This window comes from Vespa velutina, chromosome 15 (genome assembly GCF_912470025.1).
Source record: "Vespa velutina chromosome 15, iVesVel2.1, whole genome shotgun sequence".
In the NCBI taxonomy this organism is placed as follows: Eukaryota; Metazoa; Arthropoda; class Insecta; order Hymenoptera; family Vespidae; genus Vespa; species Vespa velutina.
In genome coordinates, this window is record NC_062202.1 from 1,761,253 (window position 1) to 1,778,752 (window position 17,500).

Sequence of the window (17,500 nt, forward strand, 5' to 3'; positions counted from 1 at the left end):
ATTCCTGGAAATTCACAGCTCGTTTACTTTTTCATGCCGAATGTTTTCTATCTATCTCTCTCTCTCTCTCTCTGTCTCACTCTATTACGTGTCTGTTTATACCAATACACTTATTTATACGAGGTCGTTGAACGATCACCATCGTATTTTCTGCTGCATTTATTTCCTTCGTAGTAGAATTCTTCGAAGTAGAAATCTGAGGGGAGACATATAAGATCGTATTAATAAAGAATAAGGAGAATTGCTTTCTATGTATCTGTTAGATCTATGTATTTACGTCTCTGTTAGAGGATATCCATACGATATGTATGGTGTGTGTGTGTGTGCGTTATGCGCATATCATATATATATATATATATATATACGTATATATATATATGATTATATGCGTATGTGCATATATATAAAATCAAATATAATGCGAAATATAATTGTTTATTGATAATTAATGAAAGATTATTAATTACAGTATCGTTAAATAAAAATAAGAGAAGAAAATTTCCAAAAGGAATGTATTACGTAACAATCCGACAGAAACCCGAGCAAGCCACCGATTTTATTTTTGCGAATATCTTTTGAACACGACGATGTGTCGACTTGCGAACATGGCCACTAATAAATCGCATTTTCAATAATCGATTGATATATTGGAGAAAGTTGTAAATTAGATAAAAACATGCTAATTACCTGTTATTACGAGGACGAGATTCCTTTCTACGACCTGTTGGCACTCGAGAATTCAAAATGGTGGCGATGCTACCGGCAACACGTTTAGACAGGTCAGCCGCACATGCGCATAGCGACACCTCGTAATGGCCTACGTAAAAACTCATAATTTTTCGATCTATTATTGGAAAATATCGAAATGTTAAAAATACGACATAGAGGTTTGAAATATATCGAAACGAATAGTTTTCAAGTCGAAAAGATAAAAATAAACGTGGAAAATAACGTACGTGAGAAAATTAAAGTCTTAAATAAGAGAAAAATATTGAGATGAAATAGTATAGTCAACGAGACTTAAACGCTTTAATATTTTATCTTGCGAACAATATAATAAGTAAATCGATAATCGATTAGTATATACCGGACAGATATGCATGTAAGAAAAAATATAATTACCTGCAATTAAGAGGACGACGTACAATCTCTGACAACTTAAAGAAAGACGGAGATAATTCAATCAGCCAATGACAAGTCACGATTGCCATCTGAGAACCTCCTAACCAATAAGCTTTGCTCGTCATAATTAATAATATAAATTAATATTTATAATTATAAAAACTTTATAAATGCGATATAGGAGAATCTAAAACAATAAAATAAATGGCTAATTAAGTTAAATTGCGAAATGAAATAAATAAAATGTGATTTTTATAACGATAGGACTGAAAGAAAATTATTTTTGTAATATATAGTTACTGGTATTGTACCAATAGATATACCAAACATTTGCAACTACGTGATTCATGTAGAATTTAAGAATTTAATTCTAAATTCGCAATACGTGATTTGTGAATTGAAAAATGATTTTTTCTATTTTAATAATAAAACATAATTGAACTTTGAACTCAAAATCATGTCACGCTTTTAAGTTCAGCATGTTATTAATATCAACAAAAATGAACTTTTGATTGACTTTGACAGTTATCAAATTAGTTTCCGTTTGCATTTCGACGAGTACATATCGAAGTTCTGTCTTTCCAAATGGCTAAGGTTAGAAATAATAATACTTCCGTTAATGTTACAATTATTTAATCAAAGTATGACGTACGCGAGGTGTAATGAAGTAGTATATAAACAATACTACATTCGATTAACGATTTCGAAGCTTATAACACGCGTTAAATATGAAATATCACACATTTTTTAAATAATTTATACAATTCTTTTTTTTTTGCTTAAACTTAAATTTTTTAATTGCCAATCGTTAACTATATCTAATATCAATAAAAATAAACTTTCGATTGACTTTGACGATTATTGGATCAATTTTCCTTTATATTCCAACGAGTAAATATCGAAAATCTCTCAGGATATTTTTCTTCGAAGTATCAACGAAGATTTAAAGAAATATTAATATTAATATTAATTTCTTAAATAATTTCTTATTATATCAATAATTCAGTGATATCAATAATTTTGTCATTATTTTTGTTTGAAAATATCATTGCAATCGCGTGCTAAGCATTGATGTAATCGATCGTTTCTATTGCTAAAATTAAAATATCGTTAATCGGATAAATCACTGTTTGTTCGTTCGTTCGTATTTCGCAATTTAAATAACAAGTATTTTTACGTCGACCGCTTGCAATGCAGTCGTTGGAGTCAGTGTTTGTTCGCAAAAGTGTTTTGTTTTTTTTTTTTTTTTTTTAAGCAGTCGCACAAATTTTATTTATAAAAGACAATAGAGTTTAAATATAGCGAAGTATAAATTCATTAATAAATAATAGCCGAAAAATTAGTCAGTGCATCATTGAAGAGAATCTCGATCAATTTCGATGTTGACCTACCTCACGTTTAACAAGTTACAAATCATTCACCCTCAATTTCGACCTAAATCACGAACGAGTGTTTTGGAGCCATCGCAGAACTTCTTAAGTAGTAAGTGAATTTTTAACTCTCTCTGATCGATCAATCATGTCGAGAACGAAAAAGTCCAAATCGGCCACAAGTTATAATTAATAAGTTGAAGAGCATTGAGTGATCACGAGTAAATTTTTTCAAAGATTTACTTCGAGTGCCAGAATGTTCATTTAGCTCATGTCATCTCAGATTTCAACTTAAAATTATCGTTATTTTAACAATTCGTATGAGTGAATTTTCGTGGTAGCGATTAAAAATCATCATCAGGGTCTTTTTCATTTTTATTTGTTCGGAAATTCGATTAGATTTATCTCGCGAACGTGAATTTTAGAATAGAGTCATCGTTACCCCATAGGTCTCAAGATGCATCAACCTCTATGTGGTGAAACGATAGATCGATAATACTTGCGATAATATCAAAATTTTAATCTAAAATGTATTCGCACTAAGTACTATTGTCGGACAAATGGGAACATATTTTAAAACGTTTCAAATAACTTTCTTTCCAATTCCAATTAAGAATTAAAAGTACTTACATTTTACACTGATAGTAATACTTCAATAGATAAATCGATGTATAATATTACAATAATGTTCTCTTATTACGCGCTCGTAGTTCATATTTTGTGCTTTCTAATCCCTGAAGTCACATATGTTATGAGCGAAAGTTGATGAGTATAGCCTTTATTAATTAAATAGGATTGAATAATTCTATTTATATCAAAAATTATAGCAACGTTGAATGTTTGATTTCAAATGATAATTACATAAAATACTTCCTATGGTAGGACTTTCAAATGAAAAGGACCAATGCGAAAAGAGCCTAATGCATAAGTCAGTCCATAGAATGAAGAAAGAAAATAGTGAAGAGAGAGGGAGAGAGAGAGAGAGAGAAAGAGATAGAGAATAGAAAGGTAAAGGAATGTGGAAAGCTTTTTAGCTTACTAGGATGATGCTGGTGGCGCTTCGTTATCAGAAACGAATGCCAATTATACTTTAACCAACTGCAAGTCCAATTTGTGAGTCAACTCGAAGTTGAGTGGAGCTTCGAACTTTCAACGAAGGGGCCTCTTCTTCGTTGCCAAGCGTGCTTCTAGTGGCTACACTTGCTTCGCCACCAAAATAACGAGAATATCTTGTGCTTTCGCGGCCCGTTTCGGCCCATCAACACAAATCCTCGTCTTTTTTAAACCATTGTTCTTTTTTTTTTTTTTTTTTTTTTTTTTTTAATTTGTCCCATGGAAAAAATGACAAATGGAATTTTCGAGAATATCTTTCGTAATAATTCATACAGATTTCGTCTTTCCTGTTCCGATCAAATTTAGACGATACGTAATGAAGAGTAAAATAATAATTATTTTTATCATTAAAATTATCAAACAAAATTATATATATATATATGTATATATACATTAATTTCATCCATTTTCATTTCGCCTCTCTACGAAATCCTTTCAATCATAAACATTATATATTCATACATACATATATGTATATGTATATATGTATATGTAGAGAAAGCTAAAAATTTCATAACTATAATTAATGATTAAAATCTATATATACGTTCTTATATAATTACGACTCGTTATCTAAACCATATCAAATATTGATAGTAATAACAATTTAAAGGGAATAAAATATTAAATAAATATTGGAAAAAGTCAAACGATTTTATGATTTAGCTTACTAATTCTTTAATCATGCATATATTTATTTATTTATTTATTTATATTTGGACGTACATATATACGTAGAAGTTGGAATGAAAAAATAATGGAAATAACACGTCGGGTTTCATTGTCTTCTTCAACTCAACACTCTTTGCACGTAGCCATCATAAACATATATATTTATATACATTTATATATACATATGTATAGATGTATATATATGTATATATACATAAATTCCTTTCTGCGTGTACACAAATGTAAAAGCAACAAAAGAATATATCCCTACAACTAACTCTCACACTCTAGACGTTGACGTACGTACATGAGAATCGAAAATGGATTTTCGAAACGCAATTTCCCAACGAGGAAATGAAGCGCATGCACGACTCAGTGACCGTATCATACTTGTGTATGTATATATATATATGCCTATCGTATGTTGAATATTAACAAAAATAATCCAATCTCACTCATTGTCTCTTTCTCTCTCTCTCTCTCTCTCTCTCTCTCTCTTTTTCTCTCTTTACTTTCTCTTTTTTCTCTCTGTCATTAATATTTTCACGTATCTCTACTACCTAATTAGAATCTGATTTCCGTATAGCTTACGTGTGATACTTTTTGATATTTTTGCAAAAGAACCGCGAAATATGAAAAAGAATCTCTCCAAACGATACTTTTGTTTCTTTCGAATTTTTATCAAATAGACATTGATAAAGTCCCTTTTATTTATTTTTTTCTTTTTCTTTTTAAAGAGAGCATGGAGAAAAAAGAAGTATTATTATACCGGCGTGTTATATTGAAAAAAATTTTTTTTCATACGACTACTCGAAAAACGTTGATTTTATTTTAAAATAAATCCGAGAATGTACTCTCGAAAATGTATAATAACTCGAATTAAAAAAAGAATAACGAAATGATTAACGAAACATAGTGTATATAGTATAATATTCAGAGATTACGTCTCGATTCACCAAGCGAGTATTACAAATTCAACGATAACGTTAAGTCCTTTTCGATAACGATACCTATCATTGTACGATGATAATATAAAGGAGATGTAGAATAATCTGCATTCAATAGTAAATTCGACGAGTCTGAAATATCCTTTTGCAAGCAACCCAGACAGTCTAATGCAACGTTAATGGCCTATTGTTATGTTAAACAAACAAATGCTCTCTAAGACAAATTTAGCTTGCAGAAAAGTGAATCCTCTTCAAGATACTTTATTTTTTTTTATAGGTAATCGTTTATACTTTTTAAATATCATCGAAATATTCGTAAAATTTTTCAAAATATATCAGAAAATAATCATTATATATAGAAAAATCCAACATAGAAAGTTTGACAATAGGTTATAATGTTTACGTTGAAACAATATTTTATTACGTAACAAATAATATGATTAATAAAAAATTCATAATTTATTACAAATAAAATCCAGTATTGACGGCATTAAAGTAACCAATTGAAAATTGCATTGAAAGTTGATCCTACGAAATTTGATACTAATAAATATAAAACTTTTATATTACCGTCCGGAACTATTAAAAAAAAAAAAAAAAAAACAAAAAAAACAAAAAAAAAAAGAAAAAGTATATCCACTGTATCTTGTACATACATTTTTCGTATTAAACTGAAAATGTGCAAAAACTCAAATAAAGCGAGCGTCAAGGTATATTATATTATCGTACATACCATTACGTGTATATTCGAAAAAAAAAAAAAAAGAAAAAAGAAAAAAAAACAAAAAGAAAAAAGAAAACAGCATGAAATCTCTCAGTAATATTTTATTTGCAAGGGAAACAAGGCCATATTTGTACTTTGTATATTGTGCATATTGTATATTATTATACAAATATATAATTACAGGGGCAGATCGTTTTCAAAAATATTTCGGATCCCTACAGGTCGAACGATAAAACATTGATCGAACGAATCGCATTCAAAAATTAATATCAGCAAATATACAAGAAGAATGTTAAGTTTTTCTGTTTCATTAATTCATTCATTCTCTCTCTCTCCCTCTCTCTCTCTCTCTCTCTCTCTCTCTCTGTGTGTGTCTCTCTTTCTCTATGTCTCTCTCGCTCGTTTACAAAGTGAATTATGAGAGCGTAATTTGGAGAACGTCATTTTTCTTACCGTACGATTAATTAATGGTACTTAATTACGGCCGAAAACGTGTCTGCGTGTATGTGCGTGTATTTATATAATATATATATATATATATATATATATATATATACGCATGTATAGAAGTTTGCATATTGTCACTAGATTTTCGACGAATTCGAGACTAGACCATTAAGCGTGTAATCGCGTTCGATCTTTCGTTCGAATCGACACGATTTAACCGGTAAACTCCGACCATATGGAGCGCATTACGGGTATCGCCATATCGTTTTTTTCGAAATATTTCTAAGAGATCGAGTTCGGTTCAAGCGTGAAAATAAATCGCTCGATATCAATTTTATTCGGCGAAAAATTGCTCGGATAATCCGTATTCCATTCTCTCTCACTCTCTCTCTCTCTCTCTCTCTCTCTCTCTCGTTTTTCCCCCCTGGTCCGTTTTCTCCAAAGGCAAAGAATTCTTTGAAAAAAAAAAAAAAAAAAAAAAAAAATGAAAAAAAAAAAGGTAAAAGAAAAAAAGGACGCACAATCCTTTTATCTAAAAGTTTATTTCCAGGTACTGCAAAAGGGGCTGTAAAGCATTTGATCTCGCACACATCAGAAATGTTGTTACGAAAGACGATCAATTTTACGTGTAATGACCCTGTAGAGATTTCTCGGTAATCGTAAAAAAGCAGCATGGTAGTAAATAAAATGCTGGATACGTTTAAAATTCCCATTTAGAAGATCTACGTATATATATATATATGTACGTATACATATATGTATAAAAATATATGTAGAGAGAGAGAGAGAGAGAGAGAGAGAGAGAAAGGAAGTGAGAGAGTAGAGTAATGGTAAAAAAAAAAAGAATAAAAGAGAGAGATAGATACTATATTTGACTGTAGGAGAAAAAGAATGAGAGAGAGAGAGAGAGAGAGAGAGAGAGAAAGAAAGAGAGAGAGAAATGAAATCGTAGAGCAGATTTGAGCCCTCCGGGAGGTAACCTCGACTAGAGCCGATTAACGGGGGCAATTTATCAAAAAAATAAAAGCATGCTTTTAAGCTGATATTTCACGACACATGGTGCTGTGCTACCAAAGAATGTCTCGCGTGCCTTTCTTCTCTCTTTCTCTCTCTCTCATTCTCTCTCTCTCTCTCTTTCTTTTTCTCTTTCTCTCTTTTAATTCTATTTTTTTCCTTTCGATTCGCGTGACTATTATAATACTTTTAAAAACTCATTAGTATGAGATAACGTAAACGTGAACGTGAATGTGAACGAACATGATCGTTAATACATGTGTCGTTAATACGTTCTTCTCACTTATCATATCGATTTCAATGACTTTATATTTGTTGATTTGGTTTTTATTTATTAAAGAAAGAGACACCTTTTAATCGAAATCGTCGAATTCAAAAGTATATAAAAACATATGTATCTCTAACGAGGATAGATCAAATGCCAACGGGACATCATTTTTTTACGAACTCGAAAACCACTACGTGCATATGCATATAGACCGCAATGCAAAAGAGACAGACAGAGTAAGAGAGAGAGAGAGAGAGAGAAAGGTACAAACACATTACTTTCTACGAGCGTTTCGATAACGTCAAAATTAAGCAGAAACCACAAAATACCATGTCCCGTGCCTCGTTTCTCTACGTATCAACGAGTTTTCAATTTATTTCGTGCTCCGAACTGGATTCCGAAAAAAAAAGAAAAAAGAAAAACAAAAAAAAAAGAAAGAAAAAAAAAAAAAAAAAAAAAAAGCATTAAAAAAAAAAAAAAAAAAAGAAAAAAGAAAAATCGAGACCGATCGGCGACTAAATGATAACGATACTCGCGACCGCATCGCGTTCGCACCGTAATTTGTTCAATCGTCGAATGGACGCGTAAAAGGCCGAGTGAAAAGAATAATCGATGAAACGGGACAGGTCGACGTGCACAATCGTCGTACCTTTCAATTTCTCAGAGACATAGGTGGTACAACGGTGTCAATCAATTTCTCCTTTTTTCTCAGTCTCTTTTTTATTTATTACTTCATTTTTTTCTTTTTCTTTTTCTTTTTTTTTTTTTTTTTTTTTTTTTTTTTTTTAATAATACGAAACATATTCAGAAAAATCGAAGATCTACAATAATAGTTGTACGAAATTCTCTCGGATGGGATCAGAGCATTGGTCATTTTGAAAGAGCGAATGAAACGAGAAATAACATTTCTGTTTCAAATAAAACATTACAAACGTTATATCGATGTTAGATTTATTTTTAAATAACATTTATACGAATAATATATGTATATACGTGCCAATGTATCATAGATGAATTATTAAACGCGACTATATAATGGAGAAATGTAGAAGTCACTGTAGATTATAATGAACGATTTGACGTCCCGATTCTTTAAATTTTATCAGGAAAAGGTATCGCGCGATGGTGGTCACGTCGATAGGTATCGTTATACGAAGGGAAACGCAAAAAGTTTTGGTATTCTCTAACGTAACGAGAAAAATCAAAGTTGAACTTTGGCAAAGAGTGAAACTTTATGGAACGAGAATGAACAGGAGGTATTCATTAATCGATCCATCGTATTAAATCTATCTATCGATTGATCGACCAATCGTATCGATTGATCGATCGATCGATTTATTAATCCAATCATCGATTCGTCCTCGATTTTTGAGATCGTTGTGAGTGGTCTTCGTACGATGAGTAAAATTCTGAGAAGCGAAGAGCGTCAGACAATATTTCGCTCGTTAAGGGCCAACACGCGACGCCATTGGAGGGAGAAGAGATATTAAAAGTAAGGCACGATGGTCGAACTTATCTCATTAGAACAGCTTGTAAAGCCAATCTCCGTGCAGGTCTCGTCCCGACCTCGACGAGTTACACACAACTTTCGACGGCGATTGAGAGTTAGAGCCTTGTCCCTTGGTTAACCGAAATCGTTCGCGTTCTAACGGGAAATCGTGGTCTGAAAAAGGGGCTAGCTATTTGAAGAGAAAGAGAGAGGAAGGGTGGACGCTAAGGAGGAGGAGAAGGAGGAGAATAGGAGGGTAATACGATGCAACATAATTTTTTTCGTCTTTCTTCCTACCAACTTGTTCTCAAACGATGGTGTGAGTGTTCTTTTAATATTTTCAGTCAGGTCGAAGCAATTTGTGAAAAGAAAAGATAATCATAAAAAAAAGAAAGAGAGAGAGAGAGAGAGAGAGAGAGAGAGAAAGATGGTGAATGAAAATTGCCCTTTCGTTCTTATTCTTTCGTCCATTTTCTTCGTATTTCAACGTAGTTCGAACGATCAAAATATGCCGTCCAAAAGATGAAAAAGAAAAAAAAAAGGTGGAGTTTTCACGATCAGCAAGTAAATCAAGCCACGCTCGAATATTAAGGTATGCTAAAAGAATCTATATCGGCACCTGTTCCCCTTAATGCACTCATATGTATGTGCGGAATATTCTAATATCATTTCTGATTCATAATGCATAGAGATTGTACGAGAAGGACGGTGAATACGAGCGTTAGCCAAGGAGAGAAACTCCTTCCTTCCTTCGGAATTTGTTTATCGATGTGTAAATATAGAAGAAAAGGAATACAATAGTATATTACTACGTTATATCACTCACTGTTTATTTTCATATATTAATAATTAAAAAATTATACGAGACCAATGTAAGATTTTCTTTAAATTAATGATGAATAGAAATTTTCACGATAAGATAATTTAATTAAGTTCTTGTGTCTAAATAGAATGCGAACAATCGGTTTGAAAATAATGACGAAGATCGACGAGGAGATGAAGTTTGAAATTTTTCAAGACTTAAATTACTGTGCTTCTGAAAACATATTCAAGAAGGAAACGGATGTAAAGGTTAATGCAAATAGATAACCCTGGTGAACAAGTGAATCTGTAGTTCAGACAAACGAAGAGATACAGACAGAGAATATGAGAGAAAGAGAGAGAGAGAGAGAAAGAGAGAGAGAGAGAGAATAGCATTATGTTATAAATTAGCTATTGTTGCTGGCTCATATCCGGATGCGGCTAACTGACGAAGGATAATTTAGCTTGGCCGTTCAGCAGTATCCGCAAGAGTCGCCGCAACCGCGCCAGGTATGACGTTTCTAATTAGTAAGTCTGCTACGTGGAAATTACGTGCGATTTGTCGGCGATTTTGAAACAGCATTCGCGGAAATCTACCTTCCCTGTCGGCCGAGAATTCTCTTCCTTGAGTTAAACTTTGGCTCGATCAAGTCTTCCTGAGTTCAGAAGATGAATAGATCGACGTGATTAGACCACAGACGTGTTCACCGGACATGATATCAACGAACCAACTAATTCAACGAATTCGAACGGATCATATATTATATTTAAAAAAAAAGTAACCAAAAAGATAAGCCTTTCTAAAATTAAAAAAAAAAAAAAAAAAAAAAAAGAAAAAGAAAAAAAGGAACAAAACAAAATCAAATTTATCTACATATCTAATGATTTAAAATCATCGTACGATCTATTTTAAAACTAATTTCATAATAATCTCATATACATATTTCTTTCTTTCTTAATTCATAAATTGCGGACAATAAATGCATACCATGTCATGGATGCATGTCGGTTATCGATGAAATAAAAAAATAAAAAAATAAAAAAAAAAAAAGATAAATAAATAAATAACAGCAGAACTAACGCAGAAACACGAGATACAGAACTAGAGAAATATTAGATTATTCAAAGAAATCGGGACGAAAAGCGGCGAGCGGGCAAATTGGCGACCACGACTCTACCCACAGGCCATCGATTGTCGCGAATTGAAAAACAATTAGTGAATTGCGGTTTCGAACGGCATCACCACCGCGCTACCATTCCCCTTCCCCCCTCTTTACCTCTTCGCTATCTCCTCATCCCTCTTTCCATGAGTAGCGGCAGTACCACTACCACCACCACCATCACCACCACCGCTGCCATCACCACCACCTCTGCACGATCCATTCGTCCTTCGATCCCGTGCTGAACATCACCGTATACATTCTCGTATTGGATATATCGCCATTAATTTGCATAGAGGTAAAGCCGAGCGCAAAAACCGGCCGAGCTTTACGTGCAAGTTTCCGTCGGGGAAATAATAAATTTATCACGCGGAAATTATCAGCCGGTAGAGAGGATGAAAGAAAGAGAGAGTGAGAGAGAGAGAGAGAGAGAGAGAGAGAAATAAATATATAAATACATATATATATATATATATATATATATATATATATATATATATGAATATATTGAAGACAATTTTTACGCAAAAATGAACTTTTCTCAATGATCAAAATAGTACGAATTTTCACGTATTTTTCAACCAATTTTTTTCTCTCTTTTTCACTTTCTGTCTCTCTCTCTCTCTCTCTCTCTCTCCCTCTCCCTCTCTCCCTCTCTATCTATCTATCTATCTATCTATTTATTTATTTATTTATCTATCTATTTATCTATCTACCTATCTATCTTTATATGATGCCACTTCATCCCTTTCGATTTTTCTTTTCTCATTTACGAAAATCAAAAAGCGCTTTCATGGTGTAAAATCTGTCATCAATGACGGTCCATCCTCTTTGATTTTCTCTTTTCCATAGAAACAAATGGATCGAATGAATATATATACTCTCCATATATATATATATATATAAATAGATATATTGCTACGTGTGACCGAATTCAAAGGTATTATAACAAACAAAAGCATTTCCTAGTAATACTGAGTCCATCGAACACGTTATATTTTCATCAAAACGAAACATTTGACCAGTAGATACGTAACACGCTTCGTTTCATTAAAATTTTGTTTAATGATATAAAACGAGACTATATACGATATGTTATTGCTTAACAAAAATGTATTGTTCACAGTGAGAAAATTGATTTATAATTTATATCGCTAATAGTATAAATATTATTTACAAAAATTACGATGTATTTATCATCTTTCTTATTCCTTGACTTTTAATCTCTTTTCTTTGGTCTCCATCTGATTCCATTTCTTTTAGGTGCTTCTTCTTCAATTGGTTTTTCATTCCATTCATTTCTTAGCATCTTCCTCGATTGATCTTATTCCATCGAACTAGTTGGAAGAATAATTCGATTAGTTTATCACGATCATTTACCGTTTTGCAAGAATCAAAGAACGTTTTTCATAAGATATACCTTGTGAAGATAGATCATCTTCAATGAATAAAAATAGAAAAACATTGTAATAAAATATTGCATTATTCGTATAAATTAATTTTCATACTAGAAAGCTCATTTTCCACTTAATAAAATTATATTCTCTATGTTAAATAACATTTAATTATTATTTAAACATATGTTAACATTAACGATCGTATTAATTCAATAAAATATTGTAATTAATTATCCGAAAATCTATAAAATCGGTTTAGATAAAATTAATTAAATATTAATCTTAGATCACTTTAATTTTCTTATTGTTAATTATTATTGCATGATATTATTATATAATATATTATATTATCTAGATTTGAAATAATTAATACTGATAATTTGTGTAAATTGATTGTAAATTAATTGATTTATAATATTACTATACCAATATAGAATAATATGAAATAAGAAATTTATATACATAATGATATTATAAGCCAATTAATTCACAATCAATATCAATTAATTAATATATATATATATATATATATATATATATATATATATATATATACATATATATATATTTGTAATAATAAAAAGAAAAGAAAAAGAAAAGAATGTGATTTCGTCTGTTGTCCTTTTTGAAAATATTCCCTAAAGGAAATTATCCGTGCAAAAGAAGATTGTGACGTAGCATCGAATCTTTTCTCCTCGCGAGAGCAGTCACCCTTTACGGTAGATTTCACTATGAAACGAGCCCACGAAGCTATGGAGTGCAAAGCGTTGTCGTCACCACGTTGACACGTTTGAATCTACGGTACTAGTTCGATGAGCACGGATATGGAAACGTATACACATGAGGACGAATATATAAACGACACGATATTTCCAAAATTGAATGTATAGGAGAAAAGAAACGAAGACGAGTTCAATTAGGATAGAGAAAGAGACTATTATCACTTCCATAAATCTTTTTTTCTAATTTTTTTCAATTAAAAAATGATATTAAATAATTTTAATCGGTATTTTTATCATATATATATATTCTCTAATTTTACTTGACACAATATCGTTTTATCATACATCGTATAAAATAGAGGATCAATACAAAAAAAAAAAAAAAATAATAATAATAATAATAATAATAATAATATGTTCGAACGAAAATATATTATTCGTTTTTATAAAAAATGTTTTTGATAAAATAACGAAAAGAAAAATTATTTAGATAATTCGATTGAAATATTGGATTATTTAATTTATCGAACGTTTCTATCATTATTAAATTATTTCATTTTCTATCTTATCTCGTACTCTTTTGTTTTCTTTATGACAAACTTGTAATCTTTTAATTTACGATAAATACAATCAAAATATATATATTTATATTATTAATTTACAAAATGATTTTTTTATACAACAAACAAAGTTTTAAGCGTTTTCCTAGAATACCGATATTGATTTGCATCGAAGAATGTATAATTTAATTGCACGATTCCACTTAGCTAAGCACTACGAATATAGAGAGAATCATCGAATTATGTAAGAAAGCGAGAATACACTCGTGATATATATATTTTAATTTATAAACTAATTATAATTTTTCGATAATCATAAGAGGAAAGAAAGAAGTCTGTAGAGGTTCACAAAAGCTTCGCTCGAAGTGTAAAACGAGTGGGTAGGAAACTCACTCGAGTGGTTCGGTACATCGTTAGTCGGTATAATTATCGGGTGGTTTTAAAAATTCGTGCATCAATAAATTAATGTAACATGACGAACTTTGACAAATTATGTCCATCTTTTTCCTTCTTTCTCTTTTCTTTTTTCTATTTTCTTTCTTTTCTTTTTTTTTTTTTTTTTTTTTTTTTTTTTTTTTTTTTTTTTTTTGTCAGAATAGAAAACTATACAACATACGAGAAGGGGTTCTTCGATAATTACAAGGGTCTTTGATGATTTTATTGTGTCTCTTTTAATCTGAAACAAACGCGCGTACTCGAATTTAATTTCGAGTATCTAAAAAACGATTAGAATTTCTAAACAATGCTTGACTCGATCGATCAAATTCTCTTCGAATTTAATTAAAATAATACGATAAAATGATAATAAGAGAAAATCGAAAGAATCGGAAGCTAGGAAGTTTCGAAACGAGTAAACATTAATTTCCAAACAAAATCCTTCTAACTTTTACCCCTAGCATTAGCTCGTTGAAAAACATGAGAAGTACTATCACTATATAAAAAGACAAAACGACAAACACGAATGTAAAACAAAACACACACACACATACATACATATATACATACATACATATATCTACATACATACATACATATACATCCACGTAGGTTCTCCTTGGTGGTTAGCAGGAATACCGCAACACAATGACGACGATTTAATTCTCCTACCTTCGAGACACTCCAAGCACTATCGTACACCGTCTCCGTGCAACTTCTATTCAGAAAACTGACAGTATAATTAGAGTAGCGCTCGTGGGGTAGAACTTTATCGCTCGGTACGAGAGAGTCCAACATTTTCATACTTTTGAGGACGCACAGAGTAGTACTCACAGCGTACATAATGTAACGCATGAAACAACGTGAACCGTGTGTTTTATTACGGAGAGTAACATCGACGTACTCTAGAACCACGAGTTTCGTTATAATATTTTCCTCTCGATAAAAGCGAGAGAGATGGAGAGAAAGAGAAAGAAAGAAAAAGAGAGAGAAAGAGAAAGAGATGAAAAGCGTGAGGAACACGATTATGCGGTTACATCGTATTTGAATTATAGCAATTAAACATTAAAGCTTTATGTTTATAGGTATGTTGACGTATATTTCTGGCGATATGAATTATTACAAATCTATAATTATTGCAATTTCATGTTGATTTATATCAACGTTTTCTTATAATGAAAGTGAACTACGATATAATTAAAATTTAAGAAAAAAAAAAAAAAAAAAAAAAAAAAAAATAAGAAAGGAAGATCTTTGTTATTTTTGATATCTTTACATGGACGTAATTAAAAAATTCTGTAAATGTTTTATGAATATATATATATATATAATGTTTTATGAAGAATACATCATGTCTTATATATATATGTATATATAATAGAGTAAAGAGTAAAGAGAAAGAGGCACACCAAACTCACCCTTCTCTCTCTCTCTCTCTCTCTCTCCTCTCTTTCACTTCCCACTCATTATCGATGAATTGCTAATTTACAATTTTCGATCGCACGTCCCGCGTATTTTATATTTCCCCGAAAGGATTATGAATCCAACAGCGAATTCGAATTAATTAATCTGTTTAATGCGTAAAACGAGCGAATGTGGTACTTACTGAACCACATATACATACATACATACATATATACATACATAAACATATATATATATATATATATATATATATATATATATATATATATAGATAAAAGTATATAGGAATATATGAAGATTTTTTTTTCTCTGATATTAACGAGCACTGTTGACAAAATTAATTAACGATCGAACGTCGAAAAGTTTGAAACAAGTTAAAGTATAAATAAAATCGATTAAAATGAACAAAAAGTATGTTGAACGAAAGCAATAGAAGACTTTGTAGTATAGTAGGTGATGAGTATTAATAAATTAATAAAGAAAATCGAAAATCGTAAAAGGCCCGCCAATGTAACTTATGACGAAGTGCATTGCATCGTAACTATATCGAGATAAGAACAAAATGAAGAAAAGAAAAATAATAGAAAGAGAAAAAGAAAGAAAAAGAGAAAGAGTAGAAGAGAGAAAGAAAAGAAAAAGGAGATACATCGGAAGCGTATTATTGGTCCAGTGGCCCAATTCTCACGCGCATATATATATATATATATATATATATATATATATATACAATCATATATATATATTCATGTATATTGTGAACGAAGCAAAGCGAAATTCTATCTCTCAGTATAGCTGAGAGTGGATAGGAAAGAGAAACGGAGATAGAGATAGAGGAGTGGGGATAGGAACATCGTATTCGATGGCGATATCACATACGTACGCATACGCATACATAGACGGAGTCCGAAACCAAATGCAACTGCAGAGAGGCTGAAGGGCTTTTTTTATACGTTGCAAACCAACCGTATGCAGGGTGAAATAAACGACAGTACGAGCTGCATCTCCTATTTCTATCTCTCTCTCTCTCTCTTTCTCTCTCTCTCTCTTTCTCTCTCTCTTTCTCTCTCTCTTTCTCTCTTTCACTCTCTCTCATATCCACGAGTGAGCACGCGCGCGTACGCTAGTAACCGAGTATGTGGACGAGCCACTGGGCGTGAGCTCTAAGCGTTTTGCACACGCGGCGAGTGTGCACGTACCTGGCAATGGCGTAATTGCGAGTTCCAAAGATCAGGATTGAAAAAAATCACTCGGACTATCTATTCTCTCTCTCTCTCTCTCTCTCTCTCTCTCTCTCTCTCTCTCTCTCTTTCTTTTTTCAATTTTGCTTTTTTTTTCTTCTTCTACTTTTCTTTTCGTTATCGTTGTCAAGCTCTTTAGAATTCTTGGCTATCGATATGCGAACATTCATTATTTCATTATCTCCGATCGGAGTTTTTTAACTGAAGAACGATTGAAAATAATCTCGTAATATTTGTGAGTTGATATGAAAAATATCATAATTTATCAGATATGGTCGAATAAATTTCGATCGCGTATAAAAATTCTAATGTAATCGTAATATTGAAATAAATTCTTTTTTTTTTTTTTTTTTTTTTTTTTTTTTTTTTTTTATTTAAATTTAAAACAATTCCGTTCGATCGAATCTATTACGCCAATGTTCTCGTACGTGTACACACATGCGCGCGCGTGCAAACATAAGGTTGCTGATGCACGAATGTGCACGGAGAACGCATAGGTGGCAATATGTTGGTGTAACAAACACATATATACCGACACGCAAACTCTCAGGAGTTAACAACTCATTTTAATGGCGTTTACTAATTTGGATTTATTC

The 17,500-nt window shown here is 31.5% G+C and overlaps 2 long non-coding RNA genes across 2 annotated transcripts; one reads left to right on the forward strand and one right to left on the reverse strand.

The window, feature by feature from the left end:
* Positions 1-50: 50 nt before the first annotated feature.
* On the reverse strand, positions 51-731 carry LOC124954468. The gene is made up of 2 exons (XR_007102552.1): positions 688-731; positions 51-196 (listed from the first exon to the last, which is right to left on the reverse strand). It is a non-coding gene; the product is annotated as an uncharacterized LOC124954468 (long non-coding RNA).
* Positions 732-9,214: 8,483 nt separating this feature from the next.
* LOC124954386 lies at positions 9,215-11,514 on the forward strand. The gene is made up of 4 exons (XR_007102535.1): positions 9,215-9,422; positions 9,511-9,758; positions 9,856-10,038; positions 10,117-11,514. It is a non-coding gene; the product is annotated as an uncharacterized LOC124954386 (long non-coding RNA).
* The last annotated feature ends 5,986 nt before the right edge of the window (positions 11,515-17,500 follow it).